General features: G+C 52.2%; 1 protein-coding gene across 3 annotated transcripts in view; it reads right to left on the reverse strand.

Annotated features, from left to right (window-relative positions):
* The window catches only part of PIP5K1B (phosphatidylinositol-4-phosphate 5-kinase type 1 beta), a 324599-nt gene extending 322197 nt beyond the window's left edge, over window positions 1-2402 (reverse strand). The window contains exon 1 of one of the 3 annotated variants that reach the window (XM_089336987.1): window positions 2274-2402. The gene's annotated coding sequence lies outside the window, so the exon portion shown is untranslated. Of the gene's footprint in view, window positions 1-725; window positions 749-1175; window positions 1354-2273 lie in introns of those variants that run through there. The other 2 variants (XM_008256190.5, XM_017341676.4) reach the window with 2 other exon arrangements.
* Between the last annotated feature and the right edge of the window lie 8010 nt (window positions 2403-10412).

The following is a 10412-nucleotide window of genomic DNA, read 5'->3' on the forward strand; positions in this document are numbered from 1 at the left end:
AGCTGGGAACAACAAAGATTCCCTGAGCCCGGTTCTACTGTACCTGTTAAAGCCCTAAGGAAACCCAAGCTTCGGCTTTTTCTCTCCACCCAACAACCGCAGAACGCCAGGCTAGGGAGAAAGCTCCAGGCGGACACACTTCGCCCGAGGGACAAAAGGGGTTCCCCCAAAGCGAGGCTCGGGAGTACGGATGTGAGGACCATTCCCTCTCCTCAGGACAGGGACACAGCCTGAGGCCCCACGTGTCCCTCCAGGGCCACGCACCCTGCAGCAGGGGCCTCCAGCAGGCTGACAGTCACAGAGCGGTGGAGGGGGAATTTTTGATCCGCGACCCTGTCCCTTTTAAAGACACCCGAGTAACTAGCATTTCTTCATTCAGAGCCTTGATTTTAGTGGATGGCATGAAAGAATTCCTCAAGCTACCCAAACAACTTGTCTGGAACAGGTTTCTACCGGATCACGCCCGGCACGGGGCGCGGGGCAGGGGGGAGAGAGGACAAGAAATGACAGTAGGCTCATCTGCATGAAGCAAAGAGGAGCCGACGCTTGTTGTCCTCAGCTCTGAGACTCCTGGCACTGGCTCGGCGGGTCCGACCCGGGCGCGCGCCCTCCCCGCCGCCCCCTCACTTCGGCCCCCGCCCCAGATGTGGACGCGTCACGTGGACCGGGCCGGGGCAGCCGCCGCGCCAAGTGCGCCGCTGCACCTTGCCGGGAGCCCGCCGCACCTGCTCCGTCCCGCGGCCGCGCCAGAAGCCGCCAGAACAGCAACTCCCGAGCCCCTCCAGGAACGCCGGGGGCGGCTACCAAGTTCAACGCCGTTCCGCGCCCGGGGCGCTGGTGGGGAGAACTCCCTCTCCTTCCTTCTTTCTCTCCACCGCCAAACTCTGCGGGCTCCGGGTGACGGGGACGGGGGCTCCCGCTTGGGTGAGCCCAGGGTGATCTCCGGTGGCACTGCGGCCCGGGTGGGGGGGAGGGATCGCTGCCGTGGCTCCCGCGGAACCCAGGTCCCACTTCGGTGGCCGCGGGCGCCCCCTCCACGTCACCCCCAGCACAGCGGGAACAGGCAAAGTGCGAGGGCTGAGAGCCCGCCGGCGTCCGCGAGCCACACCGAGCCCCCAAGCGTGGGGCGCCGGGGAGGGTCTGGGGGAGGGGCCGGAGACGCGCAGGCAACTTACCTCAGCCGGGCAGCGTCGGGGGCCTTGGCGGCCGAGACCAGTTGCGCCACAGTCCGCAAGTTGTGAGGATGTTGCTGCTTCCCCTGGGCGGCGGGAGCGCAGTGCAGCCCGGCGGCGGGGAGGGGCGGCGGGGCGGGGCCGGGGGCAGCGCCGCGGGCGGGCAGGTGCCGGGGCGGCAGCCGCGGGGCCAAACTCGCCCCGGACGCGCCTCGGCGGCGGCGGCGGCGCGCGACTGCGAGTGTGCAATGCGCGCGCGCCGCGGCCGGTGTGTGTCCCCGCTTTCCCCTTCCTCCCCCGGCAGTCCCTGGCCAGACGGAGCAGCCAGGGGCCGCCGGAGACCCGGCAGCTCGGAGAGGCTCGGAGACCCGGCGCAGCCTGCCTGGCAGCGGCGCGTTCGGGACCGGGGGCCGGGAAGCAGCGGCGCCTCCGGGTCGGGCGCGGATCCCCGCGCAGCGCGCGCCGGGGTGGGAGCGAGGCGCAGGGCGAGCCGGCTGCGCGCAGTGCCGCGGCTCCTGGAGGCTGCAGGCCCCGCCCGCCGGCCGCCCAGGCTCTTCCCCTTTCTCTCCACCCCCTTGTTCTATCCCCGCGCGCTCTGCGGGGAAGCCAGACCGGTTTGCAGCAGCGGCGGCGGCCGCCCAGTGTCCGCTGCAGTGGCACTGAGTGTGCGACTCGGTGCGAGGGGACTGAGCACCCTGCACCACCGCCGCTGCCGCCGCCTCGCGCCCGGGACGGAGAGCACGGTTGGACCCGGCCCGGGGCCCTGGAGTAGGCGGGTTCCTCTGAGCCTCCAGGGCCAGCAGACGGCTTCCTGGTGCCTCTCAAAGTCTCGAAATCCCGGCGAGACGAAGCTGTGTTTGGGATAGGGCGTCCCCTTCCTCAGGCCACTGGACTCGGCTAGATTGGCCTCCCGCACTTAAACACAGCGTCCCCCTTCCACACGGAACGGACCGGCCAGGTTCCAAGGTTCCCGTTCTAAGGGCAGCCAGTGGTCCCAAGAATTAAGACCTACCCAACAGGTAGGGAGGGAGAGGTTGGCGAGGGGATCCTAGTGCGCTGTGATGACAGCGCGGGGGTGGGCAGGGGCGCCGGTAATCTCACCTGGCGTGGTTGGAGTTGCGAAGAGGGTAAGGAGGGAAGAAGGCTGCGGGGGAAACTAAACCTCAGTTCGCTTAATAGGAACCGAAAAGTATGGGATCCCTCCCAGCTGAGTCCCAGCAAGGGGTGTCTCGGCCTCTCATTCCTTCCCACCTGGCCCTTCTTTAACAAAACAACAGCGCTGGTCCACGCCAGCCTTCCCCATGTAGGTATTTGGAGAGCTCTGGCTCGGTGGACAAACGTGGATTTTTCACCCCCTTGGTTCTCTGCAAATGAAAGCCTCATCTCCGCTTTCGAATCTCTTGGTAACCGCCATTCCGTTGGGTGAGTTTGTGATGGTTCCATACCAGCCTGGGATGGACTGCAATAATTTCTCTGTTTACACAAGTATCTATTTTTTTTTTAAGTTTTATTGAGGTATAATTGACAAATCAAATATTTAGTGCTGGCATTGTGGCGTACTGGGTAAAGCCCACCGCCAGCAGCACAGGCAGCCCATATGGAACTAGTTCAAGTCCCAGCTGCTCTACTTCCAATCCAGCTCCCTGCTAATGGCCTGAAAAAGCAGCCCTGCACCCACGAGGGAGACCCTGAAGAAGCTCCTGGCTTCAGCCTGGTCCAGCCCTGGCCATTGCAGTCATCTGGGGGAGTGAACCAGTGGATGGAAGATCTAAGACACTCTGTCTCTATCTCTCTGTCTCCCTCTCACCCTCTCCCCTCTGTCTGTAGCTCTTTCAAACAAAAATCTTTATTCTTCAGCTGTCTTTCCAGCCTACATCTTCCAGATGTTTGGCCATTGCTGAGAGATTCCGGGCATCATTTGCTGAGGACCCTGTAACCTGTGTCTGGTCTTATCTTGGCACCCTAGAGACTTTAAAGCTCAGAACGGGAAGGTACATTAGGCTGAAAGATATTTAGTGACCCAATGACCAGAACACAGTTTGCTTGACTCTTAGTTCCTGAAAGATAAACAACAGAAACACTGGGTTCACTGAGTTCAAGATCGGGCCACTAGACGGGTAGCAGAGGGCAGAGCAGCAGATTAAAGATTCCTCCACCTGACTTGTTTCAGTGGCTGTGTAGGGGGCAGCATCGCACCACTCTAAGAGTCTGGGAAGGGTGATTCCTGTCTTTCGCGTACTCTGCCGTCCAGGGAATGGAGAGCAAATGTGCTTCCCAGATGTGGTGAGTCCAAGTGCAAACACCTCCTGGTGATGCAGGTGAGATGAAGACAGGTAAAACCAAACTTAATTAAAATCACAGTGTATCCGAAATTTTTCACATACATCACATATAAATGCCTGATACATAGACATCTACACACAAAACTCCCTTCCCATGAAAGAACCTGATATTGACACACTTCTGTAAAGCACACATGCAAACAGTGGGAGTTGCCAGAGAGCAGTCACAAGGCAGGCTGGCCCCAGCTACTGAGAGAGCTTAGACCATGAAGCAGGATTCTAAAGAGTTCTATGCCCAGCCTTAAGATCACATTGTTACTGTGAATTAAACAATGGAATGAAGACCCACGTGGTGATGAGACACCTGCTATTCCTTCGTGAATCTCCATCAACAGCAATTTGGGAAAGTCATACTCTGTCGGAACTAAAACAACATCAGCATCGTTAGCAATATTCACTTGGCCAGAAAATCTAGAATCCTATTTAAAAACAGAAAATACTCAGCTAATTGATGACTTAATTTTGAGTGTAATTTTTCCAATTGATTGCTGATCTTATTCCAAAAATCTATCTAATACTACTTAATGCTCCCGCTGACTATGGGAAACGCGCCTGGTTTCCTTGTGCAGTAAGCAGTGTCCATGGCCCTCAGTGAGTTACCTCCCTTTATGCAGGGATTTTCCCTCACTTCTTAGCCCTCTGCCACTCTCAGTTCAAGCAAATCATTGACTTTGGCCAGTGGGACATTAGCAGACACTATGTAAATGAAAGCTTGAAAAATGTTTGTAGGTTTCTGTTTCTGCTGTTGGAATTCTGCCACAGCCAAGAGAACAAGCCTGCTAGAGGATGGAAGACCCTGTAAGTGGAGCTGATTCATCACAGCTGAGGCCATGCTTGACCAGCCAGCTCTCAGCTGACTGCAGAGGCTCGAGCGAGCGCAAATGGGATCAGCCAGGCCTGGCCCAGGGCGTTAGACCCCCCACCCAGCCATAGGCTCAGCAGAAATTATATCTGTTGCTTCTGAGCCACTCATTTAGTTATCTATTGCTCCTTAACAAACCTCCCTAAAACTTAGTAGCCCCACCACCAACTATTTAGGATTTCTCATAATATATGAGTCAGCTAAGCTCAGCTGGGCATTGGCTCAGGGCACTCACTAAATTGTTTTCAGCTGGCCACTGGCGGCTGGGCAGAGCTGGAAGATCCAAAAAACTTTGTTCCACAGTAAGCATCACAGTCCTGCATACCATCTCTCTCTGCTTCCCTTCCTCCCTCCCCGTGAGCTGGACTGGACTTCCTAGAGCAAGGCTGTCTGACTTTTATGGCAACTGGCTCCAAGAGGAAGGAACTAGAATCTTCCAGTCTTCTTAAGGACTGGGCTTAAAAGTCCTAGAATATTTCCACTTCATTCAATTGATCAAAGCAAGTCACAAGCCAACCACATTCATGAAGAGGTTAGTAGGGGTGGGCATTTGGTATAGTGGTTAAGATACAACTTGAAATTCCTACATTCCATATATGAGTGCTTGGTTCGAGTATGGGCTCTGCTTCCAATCTAGCTACCTGCCAGTGTGCACCCTGGGAAGGGAGCAGGTACTTGGGTCCCTGCCACCCGAGGGGGAGACCTGGATTGAGATCCTGGCTCATAGTTTCTTCCTGGTCCAGCCCTGGCTGTTGCAGGTATTTGGGGAATGAACCAGAATATGGAAGATCTCTTTCTGCCTTTAAAAGAAATGTGGGTTTTTTTTTTTTTTTCCAAAAGAGGAGGGAGAATAGAATCTGCCTTTTGGTTTGAGGGACAGCAAATGGTATAGGAACAAAAGGAGTGGATGGCAGCCATTTTTTGGAGACAACCCCATTCAGTAAGTCATTGGGTGCTTTATTACACTGCACTAAATAACTGATACACTCTCGTTAGCCACGGGCCTGGGGTGGTTACATACATTTTGGGCCTTTGTATGAAATGAGGGGTGTTGAATGACTCTAAGTTCCTAGTGCATATTTGACATTTACTTCAATGATGCCTCAAAGGCAAAAGAAGTCCAAAAATAAATATTCCATAGGGAGCTGCCAGAGAGTTGGAGGAATATTGGTCAGCTATGAGTATTGGCACTCATTAGTTCATCTGTCATTTATTCTCCAACGAGGACAAAACCAAGACTCCAGGTGAAAGGCATGCATTGCACACTCTGGCATCAAAGAGTTGACAATAGAGCCTGCATCCTACAGTTCCTGAGGGGTCCTCCTTCTGCCACATTGCCTTCTCTTTCCAGGAACTTCATTTCTTAGTACACAAGAAACACTGCATGATTAGGGGGTGCCCTATATACCTTGAGGTGGCAATTTCAGAGGACTGGGTTACTCTGGGAATGTTGTATTCTTTAACTTTAGGTTTGCTTGTAAGGTTAGCAAAGGCTGACTTCATGCACCCTTACCTTCCTTCTCCCTCTACCCTCTTCTTTTTCTTGTCTTGTCTTTTTCTTTTCTACCCTTTTTCTTTCTTAATCCTCTTTCCCTCCTTCTTTTCTAAAGGTGTATCTATTTGAAAGACCTGTATATAGTGAGGGAGAGATCGAAAGAGAGAGATCTTCCATCCACTAGTTTACTTCTCAAATGGCCCCAATGGACAGTGCCAGGACCCAGCAGCTTCTTCCAAGTCTCCCATGTGGGTGCGGGAGCCCAAGATCTTGGACAGTCCTCTGCTGCTTTCCCAGGCACATTAGCATGGAACTGGATCAGAAGAGGAGCAGCCAAGACTTGAACTACACCCAGATGGGATACCAGCATCGCAGGTGGTAGCCTAACCTGCTACACCACAACACTGGTCCCTCTTTCTTAAGCTTACACATCCCCTCATTCCTTGAATTCAGAATTGCAAAAAGCATTGAACCAGGAGTCAGAAGACCTGGATTCTCAGCCAGCTATGTTCCTGCAACAGTGAAGTCTGCATTCTCTCCTGTCTTCAGATTCCTGGCCCGCATGATGAGAGTGTTAGATGACATTCTCCGAAAGGTCCCTTATGTGCCCTATGTTCTATGAGCCTTAGACACCTGCAATATGTACAGCGGCAAGGCTGGGAGGGCTTTGAGTATTAAGGATTCAGGGGTCCCTGCCAGCCACATGTGAGACCCAGATGGATTTACAGGCTCCTGGCTTCAGCCTGGCCCAGCCCTGGCTGTCCTTTGGGAAGTGATCTGGCAATGGACAATTCTCTCTCTCCCTCTCCCCCTCTCCCTCTCCCTCTCCCTCTCCCTCTCCCTCTCCCTCTCCCTCTCCCTCTCCCTCTCCCTCTCCCTCTCCTCCTTCTCTCTCATTCTGCCTTTCAAATAAATAAAATGCATCTTAAAAAATTGCAACTAATAAAAACATTTAAAAATGTATTAGAGAGAGAGGGATCACCAACCTGCTGAATTATTCCCCCAATACCTGCAAGAGTTAGGGCTGGGCCACACTGAAGCTGGGATCCTGGAACTCAATCCAGATCTCCCACAAAGGTGGCAGGGTTAGAACTACCTAAGCTGTCACCTGCTGCCCCTAGGGTACATAAGCAGGAAGCTGGAATGGAGAGTAGAGCCAGCACTGGAACCCAGGCAGTGGGTCAAGGGATACAGTCATCCTAAGCAGTGGATTATTGGCTGCAACAAGCGCCTGCCCCAGTAGTCAGAACTATAGAAAAGGTGCCATGTTGGATTGCCAGTATCCCAGGACTCACTTTCTACATTTTGTCTGTTAACTAGAAAACATGCAACTCGACTAGCAGGCAGCCCTGTTGAACTCCTGGTTCTTTTCTCAGAGGTCGGAATTGCTCTTGCCCTCAACACTGGCTGATGTTTGCATTCTTCAGCCAGAAACAGCATGAGAACTGAAGGCCCAATGTTAGCAAGCATACAAGTGTGACCCTAGAAAAGTGCTCCAATGCACCTGGTAACATTTAGGAAACATGAAAAAGAGCTAAGAAAGGTTTCCCTGGCAAGTGTATACCAAAATACAACATGATGTTCGCTAGGAATATAAATATGTGAAAAAAACATGCAACTCCTGGAGGGCAATAATTAAGAATTCAAGTTCATATATTAAGGTGGGGAAACACTAAGACTTTTTAAAATGGGTGTTATGTTGTTTTGCTTTCAAAGATTTACGTATTTACTTGAATGTCAGAGTTAGAGAGAGAGAGAAAGAGAGAGAAAGAGAGAGTGAGTAACTGGGCCAGGCCAAAGCTGCAGAAGCCAGGAGCTTCACCTGAGTTTCCCATGTGAATGGCTGGGGCTGAAGTACTTGGGCCGTCTTCTGCTGCTTTTCCAGGTGTATGAGCAGGCAGCTGGGCTGGAAGTGGAGCAGCCAGAACTCAAATCAGCATCCATATAGGATACCGGTGATGCTGACAGTGGCTTCCCCACTGCACCAGTACAGTGGCTCCTGTTGTTCCCACATTTTAAAAATCCCCCTTTCTCCCTGTCTCTCTCTCTCACTGTCCACTCTGCCTGTCAAAAAAAAAGAAAAAAAAAAAAAAAAAGGCCGGCGCCGCGGCTCACTAGGTTAATCCTCCGCCTAGGGGCGCCGGCACACCAGGTTCTAGTCCCGGTTGGGGCGCCGGATTCTGTCCCAGTTGCCCCTCTTCCAGGCCAGCTCTCTGCTGTGGCCCGGGAGTGCAGTGGAGGATGGCCCAGGTGCTTGGGCCCTGCACCCCATGGGAGACCAGGAAAAGCACCTGGCTCCTGGCTCCTGCCATCGGATCAGCGCGGTGCGCCGGCTGCAGCAAGCCGGCCGCGGCGGCCATTGGAGAGTGAACCAACGGGAAAGGAAGACCTTTCTCTCTGTCTCTCTCTCTCACTGTCCACTCTGCCTGTCAAAAAATAAAAAAAAAAAATAAATAAAAATAAATAAAAAAAAATCCCATAAGATGGGAAAACTACTAGTCTGATCTCCACTGGCCTATAAGTCTATTGAGTTCAGTTACCTTTTTTTCTCTTCAATACCTTTTTACTTGTTACAGACTCACATGCACACTTTTCTATGTGAATTTTCACTTTTCCCAAAGCTCAAAAACAAGAAAAACCACAGGGTCATTGATTTGAGAAGTGAACAAAAGCAAGAAATTATCAGAATGGAGGAGAGAAAGAAGGAAAAAAAGTCAGATTGCTAGGATAGCACAAAGAGCCATGCTCCAATTCAGAAAGCATCCTAAAGGTGTGTGAAATGGTTCGTGTGATTTTTCTACCAAGTCTGAACTTGAGTTTTAAGGAACCTGAGAGTCAAGGCCTTGATAAGGGGGAAAGGGACCTGCTTTCAGTCCAAGAAGCTGGCTGCAGGGCTGCGGTGGAAGAAGGAAGCAGAAATGAGTCAGCACTGTTCCTCAAGGCACTTCAAAAAATCTATGGCAGTTACTGCACTCCGAGCAGCAGTGTGTTGAAACAATTTTCCTAAAGTCACAACAGTCAACTGTGGAGCCAGGAATTAAAGCCAGGGCTGCAGTATTATCCCCAGAGCTGGAGGTGGGCAACAGACTATACCCCAGAGCCTTCATGCTTAAACACAGGCTTCTCGTGCCAAAACTTTATGCATTCCAAAACGTGAAATAGTTTGCTTTCTACCTCCTTAAAACATGAAAGAAAAAGAAAGTTCTCATCAACGCTGAATACATTTGGCATCAACTGGGTCAAAATAGAAGGGTGACAAATCTAGATAGAGGACCAGGAAATACCTCAGTATCTCCAAGCGGCTCAGTTCCGGACCCCCTTCCCAACTGATACCACACCCCTCCCTCACTGAAGTCCCTTGTATGAAATGCAGCAGTGTTTGCACAGAACCTGTGCACATCCTCTCATGTGCTTCAAATCACTCCTAGATTTCCTATAATCCCTAATACAATGTGAAATCTGTTTAGCCTGTATTCTTTTTTTTTTTTTTTTTTTTGACAGGCAGAGTGGACAGTGAGAGAGAGAGACAGAGAGAAAGGTCTTCCTTTGCCGTTGGTTCACCCTCCAATGGCCGCCGCGGCTGGTGCACTACTGCCGGCGCACTGCGCAGACCCGAAGGCAGGAGCCAGGTGCTTCTCCTGGTCTCCCATGGGGTGCAGGGCCCAAGCACCTGGGCCATCCTCCACTGCACTCCCTGGCCACAGCAGAGAGCTGGCCTGGAAGAGGGGCAACCGGGAAAGAATCCTGCGCCCCGACCGGGACTAGAACCCGGTGTGCCGGCGCCGCAAGGTGGAGGATTAGCCTATTGAGCTGCGGCGCCAGCCTGTAGCCTGTATTCTTTGTTGTTGGGGAAATAATGACAAGGGGGAAAGCGGTAGTCTATGTTTAGTGCAGATGTAACTGTTTTTTCCAAAATATTTTTGATCCCCAGTTGGTTGAATCTACAGACATGGAACCCTGGGTAGGAAGGAGGCCTATGGTGATGGAATCTACCAGGGAGGTAGAAAAAAAGACCAAGTAACGCAGTCAGCAAAGCCCCTCAGGCTTCCTAAGTAGGTGCAAAAGTTGTGAACCCAAGCAAGACACAGCTGCCGCCTCCCTGGAGCCATGTCCAGGAGGGGCGGAGATGGCACAGGGAGCAAGGTCAGAACCCACCCTGTAAGAAGGGGCAGCTTCCTGGGGCCCAGAGGCTCACTCAGCTTTGTTTTCTGAAGGGATGAGTGATGTGTGATGGTGATGCCACAACAAATACGTAAAAAGAACATTCACTTCCATCAACCAGGAAAGACTCCATTCAGATTTCTCGCACCCTGCCATGTGCCATGTGAATGCACCAGGAAGACAAGTTTGATCATTGCTCATTTCTCCAAAATGTTGCGACTTTCCTGAGTTGGAACCTTGCGGGCAGAACCCGCCTAGCAAGTCTCTCCCCTCAGCAATATTTGAAGGGGAGGCTTTACTAGCAAAACACAGTTCCCGGCCCTGACACTCTTTTAAAGACAGTATCTTTTGTTGGGGTCTGGGACAGAGAAAGGAACCAT

Source organism: Oryctolagus cuniculus, chromosome 1 (assembly GCF_051225735.1).
Source record: "Oryctolagus cuniculus isolate XC-2025 breed Fujian yellow rabbit chromosome 1, ASM5122573v1, whole genome shotgun sequence".
In the NCBI taxonomy this organism is placed as follows: Eukaryota; Metazoa; Chordata; class Mammalia; order Lagomorpha; family Leporidae; genus Oryctolagus; species Oryctolagus cuniculus.